Genomic DNA, 11,644 nt, shown 5'->3' with positions numbered 1-11,644 from the left:
AGAGTCCTAATGATGCTTTTTTCAGAAATTGAAACAGCCATCCCAAAATTCACACGGAATCACACAAGACCCTGAATCGCTCAGACAATCTTGACAAGGAGGGGAAGAGTCCAAGGCTCGCACATCCTCACTGAACGTGCCCCGTAGAGCCCGGCGACGACCTGGCGTCAGGACCAGCACCCAGACCAGGGCAGTGAAGGGGCCCGAAAAGAGCTCTGGCCTGTGTGGTCAGGTGATTTCCAACACGAGTTCAAGACAATTTGGTGGGGAAGGGTGATTTTTAATTCAAAATACGGTGGTGAGAAAACTGGATATTAGATGTAAAAGAATGAAGTTGGACCCTTACTTAACTAACACCACATTAACTAACAATTAACTCAAAGATTTAAATGTGAAGATGATAACTATAATACTATTAGGAGAAAACACAGAAAAAAGTTACATGATGTTGAACTTGGCAGTGACTTTTTTATATGACACCAGTGCACAGGTAAGAAAGAAGTGAAATAAGTATTGCATTTCATTAAAATTTATAAAAAAACTTTTGTTTATCAAAGGAATACCAATTGAACTCTCCAAATGAGAAAAATATTTTAAAATCATATATCTGAGAGGGGATTGATATCCAGAATGTACAGGGAACTCCTACAACTCTACAATAAGAAAAACGATCCAATTAAGTGATGGAGCCAAGGACTCGAACAGTCACTTCTCCAAAGAAGACGCACAAACGTTCAGTAAGGGCAGGATCAGACGCTCAGCGTCACTGATCACTCAGGAAAGACCCACCAAAACCACTGTACTGCACCAGCACCGCACCCCCAGGGGCTGACTGCTGCCCAAGAGCAGAGAACACGGGTTGGGGTGGGCAGTGAGACACAGGAACTTGGCCTTTTCCAAACAAGACGTGAATTTTTTTCCAAAACTGTGTATTTTAAATGGGAAGAGCTACATTTGTACCTTTAAATGACCAGTTTAGGGGCGTTCCTACCACCGTTTCAAATAGTTGCTCCAGAGTGTGATGAGACCGGTTATATATTTTCTTAAGACCTACTTTTAATGTGCAAATCTCAAAGTATCTAGTACAGATACAAAGGAGGGGAGATTTTAGTTTGAACATTTTCCGTTTCTTCCCAGGAGACAGAGGTTTAAGCTCTGAGATTCAGAGTCCCTGTGCTGCAGTCCACACCTGTGGGTCGGCTCCGGAACTGCCCACCTGCACTGCTAACCCCTTCACTTTCCCACCCAGCTTCCCAAACCCCGCCCCTCTCACCCCGGTCAGTCTGTTCTCTGTGTCTGTGAGTCTGTTTCATTTGTTTTGTTCTCTAGATTGCACAGATAAATGAAATCATCTGGTGTTTGTCTTCCTCTGCCTGACCTACATCCCTTAGCACAGTACCCTCTTTGGCCGTTCACGTTGTCACTAAAGATTTCATTCTTTGTGTGGATGAGCAACATTTCATTGCACATGCGCCACTGCTCTTTGTCCCCTCACCTGTGGATGGGCCTGGGGCTGCCTCCATGTCTGGCTACGGTGAGCAATGCAGCCGTGAACACAGGGTGCAGATACTCTTTCGAATTCCTGTTTGGGTTCCTTCAGATGTATTCCCGGAAGTGGAGTCGCTGGGTCACAAGGCAGTTCCATCTTTTTTTTTTTTTTTTTAATTTATCTTCAGAGGGGAAAGGAAGGAGAGAGGAAGGAAACATCAATGTATGGTTGCTTCTTGTGCATCCCCTGCAGGGAACTGGCCCCTGCCGGAAACTGGCCTGCAACCCAAGCATGTGCCCTGACTTGGAATCGAACCCTGATCGTCTGTTTCGCAGGCCTGCGCTCAATCCACTGAGCTACACCAGCCAGGAAGGTGGTTCCATCTTTAGTTTTCTAGGACCCTCCACACTGTTTTCCACAGGGACTGTGCCAGTCTCCATTCCCACCGCCAGTGCAAGAGCTTTGTCTTTCCTCCACATCCTGGCCGGCCCTTCATTGTTTTATCATGACAGCCATCCTGTCAGGTGTGAGCTGATATCATTGAGGGTTGAATTTGCATGTCTCTGTTGATTACTGACATTGAGCATTTTTTCATTTATCTCTTGGCCATCTGCATGTCCTCTTTGGAGAACTGCCTATTCATATCCTTTACCCCTTTTAAAATTGGACTGTTAGTCTTCTTTTGCAAAAAATATATTGTATTGATTATGATATTACAGTCGTTTCATTTCCCCCCTTCATTCCCCTCCCCCCTGCACACCCACTCCCCCACCATCTCCCCTTAGTGTATGTCCATGTGTCACAAGTTCTTTAGATTCTATATTTCCCATACTATTCTTGCCCTCCCCCCTGTCTATTTTCTACCTACTGTCTATACTACTTATTCTCTGTACCTTCTCCCCCAGTTCTTCTCCTCCCACTCCTCTGTTGCTAACCCTCCCTGTGATCTCCATTTCTATAATTTTGCTCCGGATCTAGCTGTTCTCTTAGTTTGCTTTTGTTTTAGGTGTGGTTGTTAGTATCTGTGAGTTTGCTGTCCTTTCACTGTTCATAGTTTTTATTTTCTTTTTCTTAGATAAGTCCCTTTAACATTTCATATAATAAGTTCATCTTCAAGTGAAGATGAAGATGAAGTGAAGATGAACTCCTTGAATTTGATCTTATCTGAGAAGCACTTTATCTGCCCTTCCATTCTGAATGAAAGCTTTGCTGGATAGAGCAATCTTGGCTTTAGGTCTTTGGATTTCATGAATTGGAATACTTCTTTCCAGCCCCTTCTTGCCTGTAAGGTCTCTTTTGAGAAATCCACTGACAGTCTGATGGGAACTCCTTTGTAGGTGACTGTCCCCTTATCTCTTGCTGCTTCTAGAATTCTCTCCTTCATTTTAATCTTGGCTAATGTAATTATGATGGGCCTTGGTGTGTTTCTTCTTGGGTCCAACTTCTTTGGGACTCTCTGAGCTTCCTGGATTTCCTGGAAGTCTATTTCCTTTGCCAGATTGGGAAAGTTCTCCTTTATTATTTGTTCAAATAAGTTTTCTACTTGTCGCTCTTCCTCTTCCCCTTCTGGTACCCCTATAATTCAGATGTTGGAATGTTTAAAGATGTCCTGGAAGTTCCTAAGCCTCTCCTCATTTTTTGAATTCTTATCTCTTCCTTCTTTTCTGCTTAGTCATTTTTTTCTTCCTTCTGGTCCACTCTATTGATTTGAGTCCCAGTTTCCTTCCCACCACTATTGGTTTCCTGTTCATTTTCCTTCATTTCACTTAGCTTAGCCTTGATTTGTTCATCTAATGTGTGACTAAAATCAGCCAGTTCTATGAGCATCCTGATCACCAGTATTTTGAACTGTGCATCAGATAAGTTGGCTATCTCTTGTTTTCTTAGGAGTATTGGCTCTGGGGCTTTGAGCTGTTCTTCTTGAACCATAATGTTTTGGTCTGTTTGCGCCTGTTATGTATGAGGGGTGGAGTCTTAGGTGTTCACCAGGGTGGGGCAACCCAGTCCCTGGATTGTGTCATTGTATGTGGAGGCAGGGTCAGAGAGGGGCAATAGCATTTGTTCTGCTCTCTCGCGGGTTTTGGTCATTTCTGCTGCTTCCCCCAAGCAAACCCGGCCCCCCTTGGTGCCAGCTCCCAGGTGTGTGGGCCTGTGCACCCTCCAGGACCCTGTGGGTCTCTTCAACAAACTCTCTGTGAGCCTGGGAGCCTCCCCTGGCACCTCGGCCCACAAAAGTTTTTCCAGTTGGGGCTTTCAGGATATATTTCCTATCACTGGGGCCTGGGTTGCATGGTCTGTCCCACTGCTCGCTCCTTTGCCTGGTTTATCTGCTTGTGAATGTGTAACTGTGGTCAACCAGCCGCCTGCACCCTCACTGAGTCTGCCCGTTGCCACCCTGTACCTGGGATCTGCCAACTGCCACCTGAGCTCCTGGGTCGGGCTGGTCATGTTTTCCTGCGGGACCCCACTCCGCTAGACTGACTCTGCCCCTCTCACCATTCTAGCTGATGGGTTTGTTGTTGTTGGACTTCCGTATAGTTTAATTTTCTGTCTGGTTTGATTGCATTTTTGTTACTAAAACTTTGTTGTCTTTAAACTTGGTTGTGTGAGGAGGCACAGTGTTTCCACCTACGCCTCCATCTTGGCTGGAGGTCGGATTGTTAGTCTTCTGGGTGTTGAATGTATGAACTCATTATATATTTTGAAAATTAATCTCTTATCAGATGTCTCATTAGCAAATATGTGCTCCCATACAGTGAGTTCCCTTTTCATTTTGTTAAAGGTTTGTTGTGCTGTGAAAATTTTTAGTTTGATGAACTAAAAATAAACACTGATCTATTTTTTCCTTTGCTGCACTTGCCCTAGGAATCATCAGTAAAAAATTGCTATGAGAGATATCTGAGATTTTACTGCCTATGTTTTTTTTACCTTAGATTTTTATGGTTTGGTTACTTACATTTAAGTCTTTTATCCATTTTGAGTTCATTCTTGTGTATGATGTAAATTGGTGGTCTACTTTATTATTTTTTTAGCATGGACCTGTCCAATTTTTCCACTTATGAAAGAAACTGTCTTCACTTCATTGTGTGTTCTTGTGCCTTTTGTCAAATATTAATTGACTGTATAGGCATTGGTTCATTTCTGGGTTTTTATTTCTGGGATTTTATTTTTGTAAAAATATATTTTATTCATTATGCTACTAAAGTTGTCCCATTTTTTCACCCTTTATTCCCCTCCATCCAGCATACACCCTCCCACCTGCATTAGCTCCCAGCTGAGTTCATGTCCATGGGTTGTACATATAAGTTCTTTGGCTTCTACACTTTGGCTTCTTTGGCTTCTACACTGCCTATAGTATTCTTAACCTCCCCCTGTCTATTTTGTACCTACCATTTATGCTACTTATTCCTTGTACCTTTTCCCCTGTTCCTACTTTCCCCTTTGATAACCCTTCATGTGATCTCCATTTCTGTGAACCTATTTTAGTTGTTAGCTTAGTTTGCTTTTTTCCCCTTTGTTGTTTTCTTTAAATTTAGATTCAGTTGTTGATAGTTGTGGGATTTTTGTCATTGTACTGTTCATATTTTCTGTCTATCTTCTTCTTAGATAAGTCCCTTGATCATTTCATATAATAAGGGTTTGGTAATGATGAACTCCTTTAACTTGACCTTATCTGGGAAGCATTTTATTTGCCCTTCCATTCTAAATGATGGCTTTGCTGGATAGAGTAATTTTGGATGTATGTCCTTGCCTTTCACGACTTCAAATACTTCTTTCCAGCCCCTTCTTCCCTGCAAGGTTTCTTTTGAAAAATCAACTGGTCAAAAATCAAATGGTCTTATGGGCACTCCTTTGTAGATAATTGTATCCTTTTCTCTTGCAGCTTTTAAGAGTCTCTCCTTATCTTTAACCTTGGCTAATGTAATGATGATGTGCTTTGGCGTGTGCTTCCTTGGGTCCAAGTTTCTTTGGGGGACTTTCTGAGCTTCCTGGACTTCCCAGAAGTCTATTTCCTTTGCCAGATTGGGAAAGTTTTCCTCCATTTTTTGTTTAAATAAATTTTCAATTCTTGCTCTTCCTCTTCTCCTTCTTATGCCCCTACGATTTGGATGTTGGAACATTTAAAGTTGTTCCCAAGTTTCCTAAGCTTCTCCTCATGTTTTTGAATTCTTGTTTCTTCATTCTGTTCTGGTTGAATGTTTATTTCTTCTTTCAGGTCCAAACCATTGATCTGAGTCCTGGTCTCCTTCCCTTCACTGTTGACTCCCTATACATTTCCCTTTATTTCACTTTTCATAGCCTTCACTTTTTCCTCTATTTTGTGACCCTATCAGCCATTTTTGTGAGCATCCTGATTACCAGTGTTTTGAACTGGGCGTGTGATAGGTTGTCTATCTCTTCATCACTTAGTTGTGTTTTTCCCAGAGCTTTGATCTGTTATTTTATTTTTAGGAGTCTTTCAGGGAGGGGGGTCTAAGTGTGCCTTTTACATAGCAAGTGGTGGAGTCTTAGGTATTCATGGGGGCTGAGGGGCAGCAACCCAAGTCACTGTATTGTGGTGCTGTATGTGCGGAGGGGTACAAGGGAGAAAAATGCCACTTGCTCAGCTCTCAGTCAGCTTTCAGTCAGCTTTCAGTCACTTTCTCTGCTACTCACAAGCCAATTGGGCCCTTCTGCTGCTGATTCCTGGGTGGGTGGGTTTGTGTATGTTATAGAACCTTGTGCCTCTCTCCAAAAAACTCTCCTGTGAGGCCAGGAGTTTCTCCCATCCCTGCAACCCCCACAGTTTTTTCAGTTGGAAGTTTTGAGGCTTTATTTACCCAGTTGGAACTGTGGATTGCATGATCTGTCTTGCTCCTCAGTTGTTCCTCCCAGTTTACCCTCATGTGAATGTGGGACTGTTAGGAACCATCCTGCCTGGTTTCAGAGGCTGTAACCCTGTCAACAGGTGAAAAGGCCCCATGGCTAGGGAACCTTTGGACCATAAGTCACTAGAGAGATCAAACTTATCCTCCTGACAGAGGTACAGCCTCTGCCTCCTTTACTTCACACTGCATGGCCCCTGGAGGATGGCTGGATAGTCAATGATGGGCAAGATCCCTCAAGAAAGGAACAGCCTAAGACAGGCATAGTCATGAAGTGACCCTCAAGGAAGGACTTAGGGGATTGTGGAGAAGGGACCAGAAGCCCTTGCCCCTCAGCTTTATCATATCCTGAGTCCTCATACTATCTGTAAAAAGTCCTAATCTCTTGTCTGCCTTGCATCCCCCACCTGACTCAGGCCTGAAGCAATGCCAGAGCAGGGTGCAGGACTGTGCCTGAGCCAGCAGTTCCTGATGGGGATGGAGTGCCTTTCTCAGGCCTAAGAAAGGATGCACAAAGTCCTGTGAAACCTGCTTGGCTAAGTTGCCCTCCGTTCAAATATTAAGGGTCCAAGCACAAAATAAGTTTGTTTCCCAAGGTTTTACAGCCAATCGGCATCACTCTGTCTACCAGACCCTGACTCAAAAGGAGCCCTGTGATCTCAGAAATGTTGTCTGTAAACCAAACCTCCTTTCTTTAATATGCATCCCTATGCAAGCTAAACTCAATAAAAGTCCATTGAGAAAGAGGCTAAAACACCTTTCTCCTCTGAGAGACTGGTCAGCCTTCCTCCCCAAGCAGATCATGTCTTGGTCGAATTGTTCTCATCCACAGCGGCCAGGGGAGCTCTGCTAGACAAAGCTCCCCAGTATAAGACTGCCTGCTATGCTTGTCACTGCGTTGCTACAAGTCCTCTCTGACCGGCTTCCCATCTCTACCCCTACTACCAATAATGGTCTGCATGAATGTATCTTCTTTAACTCCTTGGATGTTTGACTTCCATACAGTTCAATTCTCTGGCAGTTGTGGTTGGTGTTTGTTTTTAAATCTGTGGTTATCCTTCTTTTGGTTGTGTGAGGAGGCATATAGTGTATCTACCTACACCACCATCTTGGCCAGAAGTCTGTTTTATCTTTTCTTTTCTTTCTGGTTCCATATACATTTTGGAAATATTTGTTCTAGATCTGTGAAATATGCTATTGGTATTTTAATTAAAGTTCATTGAATCTATACATTGTTTTTGAGAATGTAGACATTTAAAAACATTAAATGTTTTTAAACATTAACCCCGACCACAGTGTGTTTCCATTTAATGTTTTAATACAATTAAACATTAAATTGTATTCATTATGCTATTACAGTAGTCCTCGTTTTCTCCTTTTTTCCCCCTCCACCCAGTACTCCCCCCCACCACACACACACTCCCTCAGACAATCCCCGCACCATTGTTCATGTCCATGGGTCATGCTTTTAAGTTCTTTGGCTACTCCATTCCCTATACTCTACTTTACATCCCATGGCTATTCCGTAACTACCCATTTGTACTTCTTAATCCCCTCACCTCTTCAGACTTTGCTCCACATGGCAACCATCACAGCACTCTCCATATCCATGATTCTGTCTCTGTTCTTGTTATTCAGTTTGGTTTTTAAATTCAATTGCTGATAGATATGTATTTTTGCCATTTTATTTTTCATAGTATCGATCTTCTTATTTTTCTTTAAAAAGTCTCTTTATCATTTCACATAATAATGGTTTGGAGATGATGAACTCCTCTAGTTTTTTCTTCTATGGGAAGCTCTCTCACTGCCCTTTGACTGTAAATGACAACTTTGCTGGGTGAAGCAATCTTGGCTGTAGGTCCCTGCTTTTCATTACTTTGAATATTTCTTTCAGTTCCTACTAGTCACCAATTTTTTTTGAGAAATTAGCTGACAGTCTTTTTTAATATTAAAATTTTATTTATTTATTTTTAGAGAGGGGAAGGGAGGGAGAAAAAGAGGGAGAGAGACATCAATATGCAGTTGCCTCTCACACACTCTCTACTGGGGACTTGGCCAGAGCTGACAGTCTTATGGGAACTTCCCTGTAGGTAATTAACTGCTTTAGTTTTGCTGCTTTTAAGATTCTCTCTTTGTCTTTGACCTTTGGCAATTAATTTGATGTGACTTAGAGTGGGCCTCTTTCCAGGCTTTTGTTTGCAACTGTGTGCTTCCTGTTCTTGCATGTCTATTTCTTTCGCCAAGTTAGGGAAGTTTTCATTCATTATTTTTTCAAATAGATTCCCAAATTCTTGCTCTTTCTCTTCTTCTTCTGGCACACCTATGATGCAAATGTTGGACCTCTTGAAATTGTGCCAGACACTGCTTACAGCAGCTTCAATTGTTTGGATTCCTTTTTCTTCTTGTTTTACTGCATGGTTATTTTTTGCTTCCTTATGTTCAAATCATTGATTTGATTCTCAGCTTCACTGACTCTATAGTTGTCTGCTTGTAAATTTTTCATTATCTCAGTTACTGTATCCTTCATTTGTGACTCGATCTTTTTTATGCTGTTGAGCTCCTCACTAAGTTCCTTGAGCATCCTTAGAAACAGTGTTTTGAACTCTACATCTAATAGATTGCTTATCTCCATTTTGTTTAGCTCTTTTTCTAGAGTTTTGTTCTGTTCTTTCATTTGGGTCATGTTTCTTTGTCTCCTTCCCTTGGCATCCTCCCTGTGTTTGTTTCTATGTATTAGGTAGATCTGCCATGACTCCCTGTCTTTGTGGGGAGTGGCCTTATGCTGTAGGTGTCCTGTGGGATCCAGTAGTGCAGTCTTCTTGATCTCCTGAGTTGGGTTCTCTAGGCATGGCCCTTGTGTGTGTATGTGGGACCACCTGTTGTAATTGAGTCTTGTTGCTGTTGTGCTGTTCATGCGGATCAGCGCTCAGGCTGTGTGACAGTGAGGCTCAACCCCAACCACAGTGTGTGAGCGGCTGTGCAGGGACAGTCTCGATGTGCCCTTTTCTGGAAATTCTTGGTTATAAGACTCCTCTTCAGCTAGTCTCTCTTTGTTGATGCAGGGTGATTCTTCCCAGTTTAGTTGTATTTCCAGTTTGGTCATGGGAGGGGGTGAGTGCAATATCTACACCCTCCACTGCCCTGTTGAAAAGTCTGAAATGCACTTTTTTATTCTCACCAGAGGATATTTTTACCCAAGGACTCTTTCTTTCATTGCTTTTAGAGAGAGGGAAATGGGGATGAGGAGAAACTGGGATAAAAACATCAATGTGAGAGAGGAACATCAGTCGGTTGCCTACTGTATGCACACCTACTGGGGACCAAACCCCAGTCTAGGCACATGCCCTGAGTGGGACTCTTACCCACAACCTTCCAATTCCCAGGATGATGCTCCAACAAACTGAGCCACCCAGCCAAGGCCCAAATGCATTTTTGAAGTTTAATATTTTCAACTTACAATGAGTTTATCGGGATGTCACCCGATTATAAGTCAAAGAGCATCTGTAATATAGTATAGTATGTAGTGTAATACAAATAGCACATATTTTAACCTTTGAAGTCCAGTCACTTTATGTTTAAAGTATATCTCATCCAGCTGGCAGGACTGCAAGGGTTCCATAGCCACATGGGCAGGTCTTTACTGTGTTGGACGACAGGGTTCCAGAAGGAGGGGCCCTGTCCTCCTCGTCTCTGTTTCCCTGCAGGGCACAGTGCCCTGGACAGAGCAGGTGTTTCATAGATCTGTATTTAATGAATAATATCGTCTAACACCTTAACTTATCAGGCCAGAGAACAAGATAGATACAACTACCATTTTCTTCAAATCATTGTTTTGGACCATGTAGAGTAATTGAATCTGTCATAGTCAAAGAGTAGACAGTTTACTCAGATATTTTTGATGAGCCTGTATCTATTTCTGGTATTTGTTCCCAGTATGGGAGGTCTCTCCTTAGAACCACTGGTATTCACTTTATTTAACTTTTTTCTTTTTATTTATTTTATTATTTTTATATATTATATTGCTTATGCTATTACAGTTGTCCCACCATTTCCCCCCTTTATTCCCCTCCACCCAGCACACCCCCTCCCACCCACATTCCCCTCCTTTAGTTCATATCCATGGGTAACACACATAAGTTCTCTGGCTTCTACATTTCTTATACTATTCTTACCTTCTCCCTGTCCATTTTCTACCTACCATTTATGCTACTTATTCTCTGTTCCTTTTCCCCTCTCACCCTCCCACTCCTCTGCTGATCTCCATTTCTGTGATTCTGTTCCTGTTCTAGTTGTTTGCCTAGTTTGTTTTTGTTTTAAGTTTGGTTGCTAATAACTGTGAGTTTGTTGTCATTTTACTTTTCATATTTTTGTCTTCTATTTCTTAGATAAGTCCCTTGATCCTTTCATATAATAAGGGCTTGGTGATGATGAACTCCTTTAACTTGACCTTATCTGAGAAGCATTTTATCTGCCCTTCCATTCTAAATGAAAGCTTTGTTGGATAGAGCAGTCTTGGATGTAGATCTTTGGATTTCATGACTTGGAATACTTCTTTCCAGCCCCTTCTTCCCTGCAAGATTTCTTTTGAGAAATCAGCTGATTGTCTTATGGGCACTCCTTTGTAGGTAACTGTCTCCTTTTCTCTTGCAGCTTTTAAGATTCTCTATTTATCCTTCATCTTGGGTAACTTAATGATGATGTGCCTTGGTGTGTTCCTCCTTGGGTCCAACATGTTTGGGACTCTGAGCTTCCTAGACTTCCTGGAAGTCGATTTCCTTTACCAGATTGGGGAAGTTTTCCTTCATTATTTGTTCAAATAAGTTTTCAATTCTTGCTCTTCCTCTGACACCCCTATGATTCGGATGTTGAACATTTAAAGATGTTGTGGGGGTTCCTAAGCTTCTCCTCATTTTTTTTGAATTCTTATTTCTTCATTCTGTTCTGGTTGAATGTTTATTTCTTCTTTCAGGTCCAAACCATTGATTTGAATCCCAGTTTCCTTCCCTTCACTTTTGATTCCTTGTACATTTTCCTTCATTTTACTTAGCATAGCCTTCATTTTTTCCCATCTAATTTACCACCATACTCAGTCATTTTTGTGAGGATTCTGATTACCAGTGTTTTGAACTATGCATCTGATAGATTGGCTATCTCTTCTTTGCTCAGTTATATTTTTTTCAGGAACTTTGATCTGTTCTTTCATTTGGGCCACTTTTTTATATGTCTTGGTGCACTTGTTAGACACTAAGGAGCAGAGCTTTAGTTGTTCACCAGAGGGTGGCAACCCATG

The sequence above is a fragment of the Sturnira hondurensis genome, unplaced genomic scaffold, assembly GCF_014824575.4.
Source record: "Sturnira hondurensis isolate 20B ecotype Veracruz unplaced genomic scaffold, ASM1482457v3 Scaffold0020899, whole genome shotgun sequence".
In the NCBI taxonomy this organism is placed as follows: Eukaryota; Metazoa; Chordata; class Mammalia; order Chiroptera; family Phyllostomidae; genus Sturnira; species Sturnira hondurensis.
This window is presented reverse-complemented; position numbering follows the sequence as displayed.